We start from the raw sequence: 12902 nt of genomic DNA, 5'->3' as shown, positions 1-12902 counted from the left end.
CCTTCCTTCCTTCCTTTCTTTCTTTCTTTCTTTCTTTCTTTCTTTCTTTCTTTCTTTCTTTCTTTCTTTCTTTCTTTCTTTCTTTCTTTCTTTCTGTAGTAGTAGTAGTAGTAGTAGTAGTAGTAGTACTAGTAGTAGTAGTAGTAGAAGCAGTAATGCATAGATCCTTGGAAGAGTTTCTCAAGTTGCATATGTCCTGTATGTGCTTCCCCATGCCTTTCTAATCTGAACTGTGACCCTGGAGTTTTATTGGCAGGGTAGTTATATGCAGTGCTACAGTAATTTTCCAAATTAAAAAGAAAACATACGGCCCAGCCTATCCATGAAAAGAACAATGGCTGGTATCTAAGTCATTAAAAACACACATTTATGCTGATCCATCTTTTGGAGAATCTCAGTTGATTTCCCACACACTTCTAGATGTAGAGGACACACATTCCTCTGCCGTGTTCCCAATGTGGCCTTTTATGACCTAGCTTACCCTGTTTCTGATGAATCAGGCCCAGAACACTATTTCATCATTTTTTGTTCTATGGACATTAATACCAAAATGTTGAGCACAGAGTAGACTGCACAGTTGCACAAAGAAGTCAACATACCCTGGGCTGAAGACCGTTATCACTCCTCTTGTAATCACTGTCAGGTTGGAATTTCAGAGGGAATCTCATGCTGGAAATAGAATGCCTTTAATCTATCTATCTATCTATCTAATCTTATTTGTTTATTTACTTACTTACTTACTTACTTATTTACTTATTTATTTTTTTATTTTTCTGTCATGGCATAATTTCCTAACTACTGAAAAAAGGTTTAGCGTGCCCTTTTATCTCAGAAAAATAAAGCTGATGCCATTGCTAATAGAATGAGACTTTATTGTGTCTCCAAAGTCACAAGTACCCAACAATGTGTTGTTCTAAAGGAAAAATATCCTGTGGTTGAAATAAAACCATATTTTTTCTCTGAAATCTTTTTCTCTTAAAGAGTCAAAGAGTGGGAGAAAATATTTTCACCTTTTGAAACAAATCTCTGTTATTTAAATGCAAAGGATTCTGTTCTTTTATATCCTGATGGTGATGATAGACAATGTAGCCTCAGACAGAGACCATTTACTTCCCCGCTTTAGCTAATATTTATCTACATAAACAGAGGTGTCCTTAGCAGAAGTTAAAGGCAAAGCTGCATGTGGATAGGAAGAGAGAGAAGAGCCATGTGGGGCATCCAAATGTATGAAGTGGTGCATTGAGGCAAAGAGAGGGAAACAGAATGGGTAGAAGCAGAACCAGCCTATCTAAATAGAAAAAGCCATGACCGGAAGAGTTAAACCTGGGAAATGATGAGAAGTAGTGAGGAGTGGGGAGGCAAATTGATGCCTATAGGTGATTAACAGAAACCGCTGGATCTCCTCTGAACTTCACTGAAAGTACTTTGCTTTCTGGCTTGCTTCATTCATTTTTTTCTTTTGTATATCTAAAAGAATTATTTATTCTTGACCAGAAATGTATAAGAAGGCATTTTGGAAATAAAAACAAAGTGAGGAAGAATATAATTTACAAAACTTATTGTACTATGATGGTGATTTCTTAAATAGTATAGATAGATACATATATATTTATGTATACATACACATACTTATATGTACAGACATTAGATATGTGTATATCTATCAAGATATCACTCACACACATAATCATTTTTCTTGTGAATAAAGATCTTTGGACAGAGAAAGATTTTTAATAATTTGCTTTGGAGAGTTTTTAAATAATTGTTACATTTTAAAGCATTAAATTAATATTAAGTATTAAATGAATATTAAAGAATATATTAAAATGCCTTATAAGAGACAGATTCTTGAACATAAAGAGTATATAAAACTTTCATGATTAGCAACAATGTACTTTTAAGTTAAAAGTGTTGCTTTGAAAGGAGATATTTCACATGCAGTGGTATCTCATATGCATAAATATGCGATATTGAGTGCCCGAAAGTTAAGGACAGTGATTTTTAGGATCATGACAATTCTTGTTCCCTAGTTTTCTTCAGATGTATATGAAGGGAGGTATGGATTGAGTATTGATATGTATCTGTACTAACGTATTAAGCTCAGCAGAGCGCATGGAGATCAAACCCCCCTTGTTTGCCCAGATGAGCAGCAGTCAAATGTTTTCATCATTGGATTTTGTGATGAGAGACCCTTGATTAATCATGTGAAGATTCCTATAGTCTTTGCAAGCAGCCAAAGAAATAAGCCAGGATGATCAGAGCAATGTGCACTTCCCAGGGAATTTCAGACGTGCTAAAGAGAAGCTCCTTGAATTAAAAAGAAAATTATATATATATTTACCTTTGGAGAAGAGTAAATATATATAATAGAATTTTAAAAAGTAAATCAGATATCAAAGTTTTTTATTATGTTTCATTTGCCTTTTTTTTTTCTTTTAAGATGATTCACTAGGTTATGCACGGAAGGTAATTCATCTAATTTTCAACTTGGCTAGAACAATGCTATAGTGTGCTGTCATATCGAAAATGGTTTACTTAGTGTGCATGGCAGGAAAATAAATTCCTTTTTTTTATATTTCCAAGTGACCAACTCACTGTTTCCTTTTCCGAATGTGATTTGTTCTCTTTAGATTCCAAATAAGAACTACAATGTCCTTTAGAAATGGAATCCACATACAAGTCCATAATTCCCGATCTCAAACATGGGGCCAAATGGATTTTATAACTCAGAATTTTGTAAAATGTAAAAGGTTACATACTGTGTATTATGTAGAACCCTGAATGGGGCCTTGGGCTGGATCATCATTCAACATATTAACATTTCTGTAGTGAAATATATGAATATTCATAATAAGTAGGATGAATAAAGACTATAAATAGCTTCCTCAGTTGAGGTCATTTTTTGATGCCAAATTAATTTTTAAAACTTAGGGTTCCCAGAGGTTTCTGGATTTCAAGATTGAAGATGAGGAAATATGAACATGTATTTAGAAATTTCTTACTATTTAGAATTATAATAAAAGAATTCTAAAATTCTAGAAGCTGGTCTCAGTAAAATATAATTTAATGTTTAAAAAATGTTATTTATGGAATTTATTGTTTTAAAACTTGTTATATTATATCTCTATTCACAATATTGCAAATAAATATTTTCTATATTTTTATAAAATTACTTTAAGATTATACATACAATCAGAAGCTTCATATAAATTATAATTTTTTGATAGAATAAAATGTGAAGCCCAAAGGAATATGTGCATAAACACCAAAAAGTACATTAAATATTAAGTTCAGAAACACTATTTTTATTAATTTATTTGGTTTCATCCAAAGTTTTTTTTATTAAAATAACAAATTTTCTATTTTTAACCTCGAATTTCTTAAAAATCTGGGCCTTGCATCTTAGGCTAACCTTAGATATTAGAAGATTTGTTTCACTAGAATTATATTTTACTTAGAGAAGAAATGGCAAAAAGGGCTATTTTAAGTCACATGATTAGAATCCCCATCCATGATACCATATAAACCCTGATAATTAGGTAAGTCCCAAATATTCCATTCTGGAATTTTTAGAAGACCCGTATGAGTCAAAGAGAGAGAAGACAAGAAGAAATGAAAAAAAGAGAAGGAAAGAAGGAAGGAAAGGATAAAGGAAAGACGAAAAATGAAAGGAAGATGAACAAAGCAGAAAAGACAGCTCAATTTCCCTCTGAGAGAGTTGTGCTTTGGCACCTTAACCCTAACTCTTTAGGGGTCAAGATAAAGAAAAGGTATCTCTCATGGACACATTGGTTTGTGAAAACCAAGAAAATTCAGAAATGGGCTCCAAAGAATTAGGGTTGGAAACGATTTCCAGATACATGGAAAAAACAGGACCCAGAGCAGATATTTACAAAACAAACCTCTCTAATGAAGATGGCCAGATGCCAAGAACACAAAGCAAGTTGCACTGCAAGGGGAATGTAGATGAGAGACAGCCAGGGTCACCTGAGGCGCTCTTAGACCCAGCTCCAGAGCCTAAAGTCGGAGTCTCAGATAAGAACCAGAGTCAAAATAAGGCATAGACACAATCCATGTGGGCTGAACACTGGTACAGAAACAAGATCCTCGAACATGGTCTAAGAGGGAGAGAAATCTAGAAGCCCAGGCTCACAGAGAGGCCAAGCTTGGGCAATAGGTCGCTTTGCCTTTCTCTAGTTAAAAAGTCACATGTAGAGCCAAAGAGCTGGCGAGAACTCACATCAAGTGTGCAGTCACATATATGCAGTGGTTTATAGCACATGCACGGTACAACAGGATAAAAATAATAAGACGACCTGAGGTAAGGAACATAACAGTGACCCCTCCCATAAGTACTTATTAATACACATCTAGCATATAAACATAGCCAGATAGAGCACTCTCTTGTAGGTTTTGTAAAATTACTCCCAGTAGGTCTCTATCCCACTTTTACATCCCTCTCTTTGGCCCCAGAATGACTGTAGGTAGGAAAAGAGTAAAAGAAGAGAAAAATAAAGGAAATAAAAATGGAAGGAAAGAAGCTCCCTCAGAGACATCAGTCATGTGTACAAGCTTTGTCATAAAAAAAAAAAAAATTGCTCATACAAACCCTGTCAGTTGCTAAGTTTGCTCTGACTCTTTAATTCCCATTGTCTTTAAAAAGCAAAATAGTAATAGTAATAACTATTTATTCTTGGTTACAGAATTAATCAGTTCCTGTGGTGCATGAGTATGATGGCCTGTGTGGACTGAGGATTTTTTCATTGGATATTTTCATTCTTTGCCTTTGGCAAAAATTCTACCAGTAGTGATAAATAATTCCATACCCCTAAGTGGATATTATTATTATTTTCAAGTGTATGCCACAGCTGGCTCCTAGCCTGTCTGTCAACTCTCTCAGAGTCACAGATGCTGTGTACATACCTGTTGACAATTCCGTGAGTGAAAACAGCTCACCATTCTTACATCCATACTTCTGCTTTTTCATCCTAATAGTGTCCCTTGAAAACACTGCAGAGGGAAGGGAAGAGGGACAGACTGAGGCAAAAGTGTAAATAGTGTGGATTTTGCCTTCAGGGTTAGAATGTATACCTACTTCTAAGATGTTTTATTTCATAGCCAGCTCACTTGTTATATCAGGGGATTGAACAAAAATACAAACTCACCACTGTTTTAAAGGACCAGCATAATGTCTTCACATAGTAGGAACTAAAAATTGCTGAATGAAGAAAAAAGTGAATGAGGGGCAAAATTTGGTTTGTTTTGCTCTTTTTTAATCTATGGGCCTCTCCTCTGTTTTACTGTCTTCCTAATCCCTTCGACACTCACATTTCTCCTACCCTCTGGTGACTACTACCTTCACACTGCCCCCTGGCTGGCCCTAGTGCAATATCCCACTTGTCCTTAGACATTATTTTCAACTCTTACCTTTCCCTCTCTTAAAATGTGCTCTTCCAGCCAATCAAAGCTCCTGTAACAGTCTCAATTACTTAATTGGATAGCCAAATATTTTTAAATGTGTTAATTAACAAGTGGGTTACCCCTTGTATATATCCACATCCTAAACTCAGCTAAGGAATTGGGAAATGATAGAAATTCCCAACATAAACTAGCTGGAGACCAGTTGGACAGGACAGTTATTTGAGAATGTTACTCAAATTGCATCATGTACTATTTACCATTCCCACTTACACAGAGCTGGCCATGTTTAAAAGGCTCAAAAAACTGAATACACATTATTTTTGAAATTAAAAAAATCTACTAATTAACAAAAAGTAAAACAGTTATATAAGATTAACATGAGGGAAAGGGAAAGGAAAATATACTGAAGGAAGACTATTTTAAATTTATAATACAGGAAAAAACAATTATTCCTGAGGAATCACAGACCCCCAAACTAAAAGGATTCTTTTGAACATGTTTTGTTACTATTAATTGGATAATTTCACCTGAGCACTGAAGAGGAGCTCCCAAAAACATGCATTTTCAACCTGTTTTAAAAAACTAAACAAATCAAGTCAAAGACTCAGAAGTGAATTATCGGCTTGATATTGACAAAAACATGGTCAATAGTTTTATTGGAAGCTTCATGGCTAAAACACTAGATTGTGACTAAAGAAAACTAAGTTTTATTCCCACCTCCACCACTAATTGTACAACTCTTTCAGCAGAGTAGAATCTTTAAAAAAAAAATCATGATTAACAAATAAATAAATAAGGGGGTGACTGGCTCTGGGCTAGTCATTCTAATCACGGCGAATCTATAAAATGAAGGAATTTAACATGGAGTCTCTACAGTTTATTTCTAATACTGAAATTCTAAAATTCACCAAACTTCCCCCAAGGGAGTCTTGTAGGTATGCTCTGAAACAGAGATGGAGAAAAGCAGTTGACCACAGGGAATTAGAGATCAAAGAAATATCTTTGCACCCTCCTCCTTCCCTCCCTTCTTTAGGCGTATGGATATCATGACAGCAATCCATGTTGGTGGCACTGCCCCAGGCACCAAATGCCATCACCACTCTTGTGTCCATTACAAACCTGAGGTCACAGAACAGCAAAACATAGAAGAAAATCTGTAATTCAGCACCAGAGCCAAGTGCCCTAAACAGCCATTTCCGAAGCAGCTGTAGTCCAACCATATAAGCTTAATGGTTCGCGTAACAGGGACAGCATCCCTTACTCTATTGGGTATTGGAATTCATGAAAATAGAGTGAAAAAGTTGCTAAAAGATATGAGAAAAGTTTGCTTGCAGCATAAGTGAACATAAATGGTCCATTATATACCAAGGCATCATTAAAAGCAACCTCGTTTAAAAATAGATTTCATCAATTTGAAAGTTCTATGCAAATAAATGTACATCAGTCTGGGGCGTTTCGCCACCTTCTATATAGTCATGAAATCTTTTTTTTTTTTTTTCTAAATCAAACAAGAAAACGACCAATTCTTCAATTTGAATTTCAAAATAATTCTGAGGAGAGAAACATGAGTTTTCGTCATGGTTCATTCAGCGCACAACTAGCTGTGTGACCTTGGGCAAGCATTTAACTCCTCTAGTCTCCAGGTTCCATTTGTTGGAGGCATTTGAGCTAAATAATTTCTAAGAACATATTCTGGATCGAATGTTCTAATGGCTCTAATAGATGCTTATTCTCTTCGAAGCTATTTTTAAGTGACAATAAAATGTACATAGCTAGGGAAATTAAACATTAATTTTCTAAAACATTTTTCTGACATTTGTAAGAAATGTTGGCAATTTACCAAAACCAAGGCAAGAGAAATATGAGTCTATAACATTTTAATGTGTCAGGGTAGAAAGCAAGGAGTAGCCATTTCTTTCAGAAAATCTGTGTTAGGTTAAGTCAGAAAAATAGATTGGATAGAAATACTAAGGATGATAGCATGTCATGAAAACCTAGCCAAATTATATATTCTAAGGGTTAAGACATGAATATTTTGAATGAATAACAATAAACAAAAATTTGTTAACCTTTATTGAGCATAAAATATTCTGCAGGGCATTGTAATAAGGAAGAAAGATTATTTTTGATTAATCCAATACCATATGGCATTTTACTAATTTTTGAAAATTAAACTGAAAAAATGTATTTTTGTCATGCTATAAATTCAGGAAGTGTAGACATTTAAGAAGAGAAGTCGATTTGGGCTCTTTCTGGACAGGCTTTTCCTCACTGATATGGACCAACAGATGTGGATGTGCCTCAAGACATGACATCTTCTCATAGCAAGCAATACCTCTGTCATATCAGCATTATTAGTTATTAGGGAAGTTTTGTAAATCAATATAACATTAAGAGAAATAATAGTAATAAAATACATCATCAAATCAATAGTTACATTAAATCTTATAATGCTTGTCAAATTTTAACTCTTCTCACTTTCTTAATAAAGATTAATTATAAACAAATGGCACATTTTTCTATCACCTTTTTAAAAAATTTACTGTGATGAACTAAAGTAAAGACCATGCCTGAGCCTTGGGTAAATTCAATTTGACAGCTAAATAATAATTCTCATCTTTCAGTTGCTTATGTAATAATAACAAGAGTTACTAAAGAAAAGTCACATGGGTGAAACAGCTCTTCTTTAAGGCTTCAGATTTCAGCAGTCCTAATAGGAACATATGAAATCCTGTCTATATTTAAACCAAGAATTTTTGCTCTTTTGGCCAAACCTTAACTGCAGCACATTAACATTAAAATATGAAACTTAAGTTAATGGAAGTATTTTAAAGACCTAAAGAATCCTACCAAATGGCATCTTCACTGCTTCCTGGTAACCTCCTCAAAATATTTCTGTCCAGGTAACAGAAAAGAAGGACCATGAGGTGGTTTTTTTTTTTTTTTTCACCTCTAAAAAGAATGAAAAAGTTAAAAATCTTGCTCCAGCTTGCATCTTGTTTTACTAGTGCCCCCTCTAGTGGAATTTTCTCAATAACGCAGGCTCCCAAAAAGGTGGGGAGATTTACGACACCAAGCACATATTTTGTTTGCTTTTTTACATTTCCTTTTTAGAAACATTCTAAACAAAATGATGTGAAATAAACAAACATAATAGTGCATAATAGACGTACAATAGTTTTATCAGCAATTGTAATTAAACGAGGGAGTGATAAAAATCTGTGCTATATTCAGAATGCAAAACGATTTCAGATGCAATGTGGCAGACAGACATGAAAACATATTTTGCCAGAATTTCCTGTCATTTATTTTGTGACTTGCCTTTTTTTCTGTACATCAGCCTATTTGGCCATTAGCCTAACACATTGCTACCAATCACTTTTTTTCTCATTTACTTCAAAACTTATTTCCTCCCTGTCTATTGTTTGCCATTATTCTTCTTTTCAACATCATTAGATGAATCATACCCTTCGTCTCTAACTTTTGCAACTCTTTTTCTGTCTGTAAACTGCACTGATGCCTCAGGATCAAGATATACAAGCTAATTTGTTTACAATTCCTGAGCAGACTTATTCGAATCATTTTGTTATATCATTTTTTTCTCCCATAGTAAGTTTATGTTTATACCTGTGTGGGGTTGAGGGAGGTAGGAGAAAAACTACCCCCACCCCAAATGACCATTCTCAACATGGACTCATAGGATTCTTTCTGTAGAAGTCTTGAGCTTGGTAGATGCACCTTGTTCTACAGGGATCTCTGTCAACTTCTCTTTTTATGCATTTAATGTGCTTCCCCGGTGATAGCCTAAGGGTGCTTTCACTAAACAATTAATGTAAGGCTTCTCCTGGGAACCTAATGGGTATTTAGCAGTAAGTTCACTTCCAGTGAATTGTATAATGTGATATTTTGACAATGCATATAGAGAAGGTGCAGAAAGGTGAACTTTTTTCTGAAAATGTAATAAACTCCCTACCCAAACTTCTTACCCTTTTGCTATTGAGGACAAAGAGGAACCAAGCTGCAATTTAAAATATTGCTGTATGTGCCTACCTTTCCTTTTGGGGGATAATACCATAATACTGTTCACTTTTACTAATGTAATGTGCAAGTCTCAATCTATTAATGAAAGTAAAATTTGCTGTGACATTTTGACTCCGAAGCCGCGAGCAATGAAAGGTGTAGCACTGCGCAGGATATTTGTATTATGTTAATAAAAAATGATACTACCATATGATACTAATACTGAGCAGAGAACACTGATTAGTATTTTCCTGATCAAAGTTGTAGTCTAATTTTAAAGTTATCGAACACCAATGTTTTAGATTTAATCACTTCATCATCTTAATATTCTTTTACCATGTTGCTTGAATTGTCTTTTGTTAACTAGAAAAACTAAAACAGTAATATGGATGCCTAGCTTTTGTCCTCTTTAAGAGCTCCTAAAAATAAAGATCATTTATATTCAAAGAGGGTTTTATCAGCATAGTACATTTTTCTATCTCAGAACATGTTCTTTACCAACAGTAAAATTATAAGCAGAAATAAACAGACTAAAATAACACATTTCTAAACAAATAGTGGATTTGATACAGTACATAGTAAATTGAGAATTTTTATATCATTCCAACTTTAAAACATATTTTAAAAATCATTTATTTGTAATTTTTCATCCTGCTTGCCTAAAGTGCTCAGATAATATACACAATTATGACCACGTGTGTGTATATGTGTATATAGGTGGTTCAAATGTTTCTTTTTAAGAAATCTCGCTATTTTCAAAGTTAATAGAAAGTCGCCATCTCAAACTGTTATAATTTAAATCAACATAACACATACTGTCTCTTCAATTTTGCTTGCTATTCCAATGAAGTTTGTATTCACACTTTCATTTCATACCAATATCTTCTTTTTCTGTCAGAAAAATACTGGATGAAAAACCTGTGACACAACATAAAGCACACACATAACAAATATCCTTCACCAAAGAAGGAGAAATTATTGTTGTATTATTGTTGCTCCTTTATTATTACTCCTTTATTTTCATATCCATATTGATCTCTAAATATTTTTATGGCACCTTTAAGAAATTGAAATCCAACTCTGCAAATATCTTCTCCAAATCAGAATTCAAATGATTTTAGTTACTATTCTCAAAAATTGTTATTTCCCAATGAGACCAAGGGTGGGCAGTAGCAATTACAAATCAATTAACATAAAGACATTTTATCATTTTTGCCCTCTTCTTCCGTATTCCTGGGGCCCTCAACTGATATTTTCCTACGTACAACATGCTCTGTGTTCCTGCCTGTTAAGCTTATTAAGCTGGTGTGCCTTTTTGAATTATTATTGAACTTGTGTAGAAAACTCATATGTTGCGAAAAGAATTGCATAAACAGCTGCATCAATCTATTAAGCATGGCAATTGCATTATGAGGTCAATAAAAGATTGTAGGCAAGATATCTAGAAAGTAATTACTTCTCTTTAATGAATATATAGCCTAGTAATTTCTAAGTGCTGTAGGCAAAACAGTGCTATATGTTTTATAGTATATAAATAAATAGTTATTACCTTACACGAAGAGTAGAAATACATTCTTTGAAGAAAAGTTAATTTGTTGTAAAGAGGCACATTTTGCTTAAACCACTTACATGTAATGGATTATCAAGTAATTTCAATATGCTGTAATTGAGAATTACCTCTCTCAACGTGGAATATCCAATTTCATTGTGTACATCTGGGAGAAAACTGTATTTCCAACTCAGCTATTCTCTTCTACATTAAAAGCATGATTTATAGCATATATTTTATGTAGGGAATAATGGCAATGCAATGTCAACCTTATGCTATGAATAATTTAGAATTATTTCTTTAGTTTAAATATATTTGCATGCAAATTATAGGATATAATTATTCTCACATTGCAGTCTGGTTTGCCTTTTTTTTTTTGCCCCGCGAAGCCCATTTCTCAAGCTGTAACCTTGACATTTATTGTGAATTGGCAGTTAAAGTGTGCATACTTTGCACACACTATCTCTTGCCTAAGCACTCAGATTAAAATTTCATGTTATAATACCATTTATTAGATGAGGTTATGAGAGACAGTCTCATCAAGGTATTAATTTCCAATTTTATTAAGCAAAATCATAGTCAACCCCTCTTGACACTTTGACAGAGAAACTAAACTTAGAGTCTTAAAGGACATTTGCAAGTATACACAGCACTCCATTGTATTCATAATTCTTGAAATGTTGGGTAGGAATCACAGAGGAAAATAATTTGTTTTTCAGGAACAGGGACTGTTACAAAGCAGCGGCAATTGTTAATGCCCTATTTGTTAGTACCACCTGTTTATTTCTAAGAAGCTCTAGTCTCTTTAAAGGCTCTGAACACCAAGTAAGAAATCACAAATGTTTACCGGTTAGAATTAAATCCTTCAGAGAATTTTGAAACTGCAAAGACTCACCTTCTTTAAACTTAGCTTTCCATTTATCTCGTAACTTTTTCATATTGTCTACGTACAACTGAAAAAAAATACCCCGTATCCGGTTTGAAGATGACACTAAGTAAAGAATTATGTATTTCACCTAATTCACAGAACTGGGTATTTCTTCGGCTAGAAAATAGAGTTTTTGTTTTTAAATCAGTCAGTGATGTTAACTGAAGCATCGATATCTGCTGCAAAGCTGACCAGCATTCCTAAAACACCAATGCAAGTCACTCAGTGCTGGGAGCTGCTGTACTCACTTCAGGGCTGGGAGGAAGTGGGGCAGAGGGAGATAAGCAGTCTTGCTACAGCCTTCACCATCCGCCCATCAAAATCCCACATGGTCTGCAAGAGAATTAGCTTCTAATGTCACTTCTGTCTCTAACCATGTAACTTCAGGAAACTTACACAATAACCAAAGCTTTAGTTTTTCCATGTGTAAAAGTTCCTCTTAGAAGAGTCACAGGCCCTTTCAATTTTAACTTTCTATTGTTTAAACACATGGAAGAGAGCAGCAACGGCAGAAGAATGAGAGGGCAAAAATAAAAGTCAATATTTATTAAGTGCCTGACATATGCCTGATATTGTTCTAAGGGCTTTACATTATTAGCTCATTTATATCTTACAAAGACCCTACGAAGCAGGCACTATTTTCAGCCCCGTCTAATCACTGAGGAAATTGAGGCACGAAGAGGTAAAAAGCACAGAACTAGACAGTGGTAGAAGCGAGATAGGAAACTGTCCCTGTCAGGAGTGGATGCCTGCTTCTCCATCTCTACATTTACTAAGTGATGATGGAGAACTGGTGGCATGGGAGATTAAGGGATTTGAAAACCAGGAAGAGAAACCTCAGCCTAGTAAGGAATTAATCCTATAGTTGGCAAGAATAGGCTTTGAGGACTTATTGAAGGGCCATACAGACAATTTGTTCACTTGCCTTCATCTTGTGTTTCCCCATCTGATACCATTTATAGACATCAACCTTACTTTAAAATA

This window comes from Pteropus alecto, unplaced genomic scaffold (genome assembly GCF_000325575.1).
Source record: "Pteropus alecto unplaced genomic scaffold, ASM32557v1 scaffold7, whole genome shotgun sequence".
NCBI classification, from domain to species: domain Eukaryota; kingdom Metazoa; phylum Chordata; class Mammalia; order Chiroptera; family Pteropodidae; genus Pteropus; species Pteropus alecto.
Note: the sequence above shows the minus strand (reverse complement) of the source record.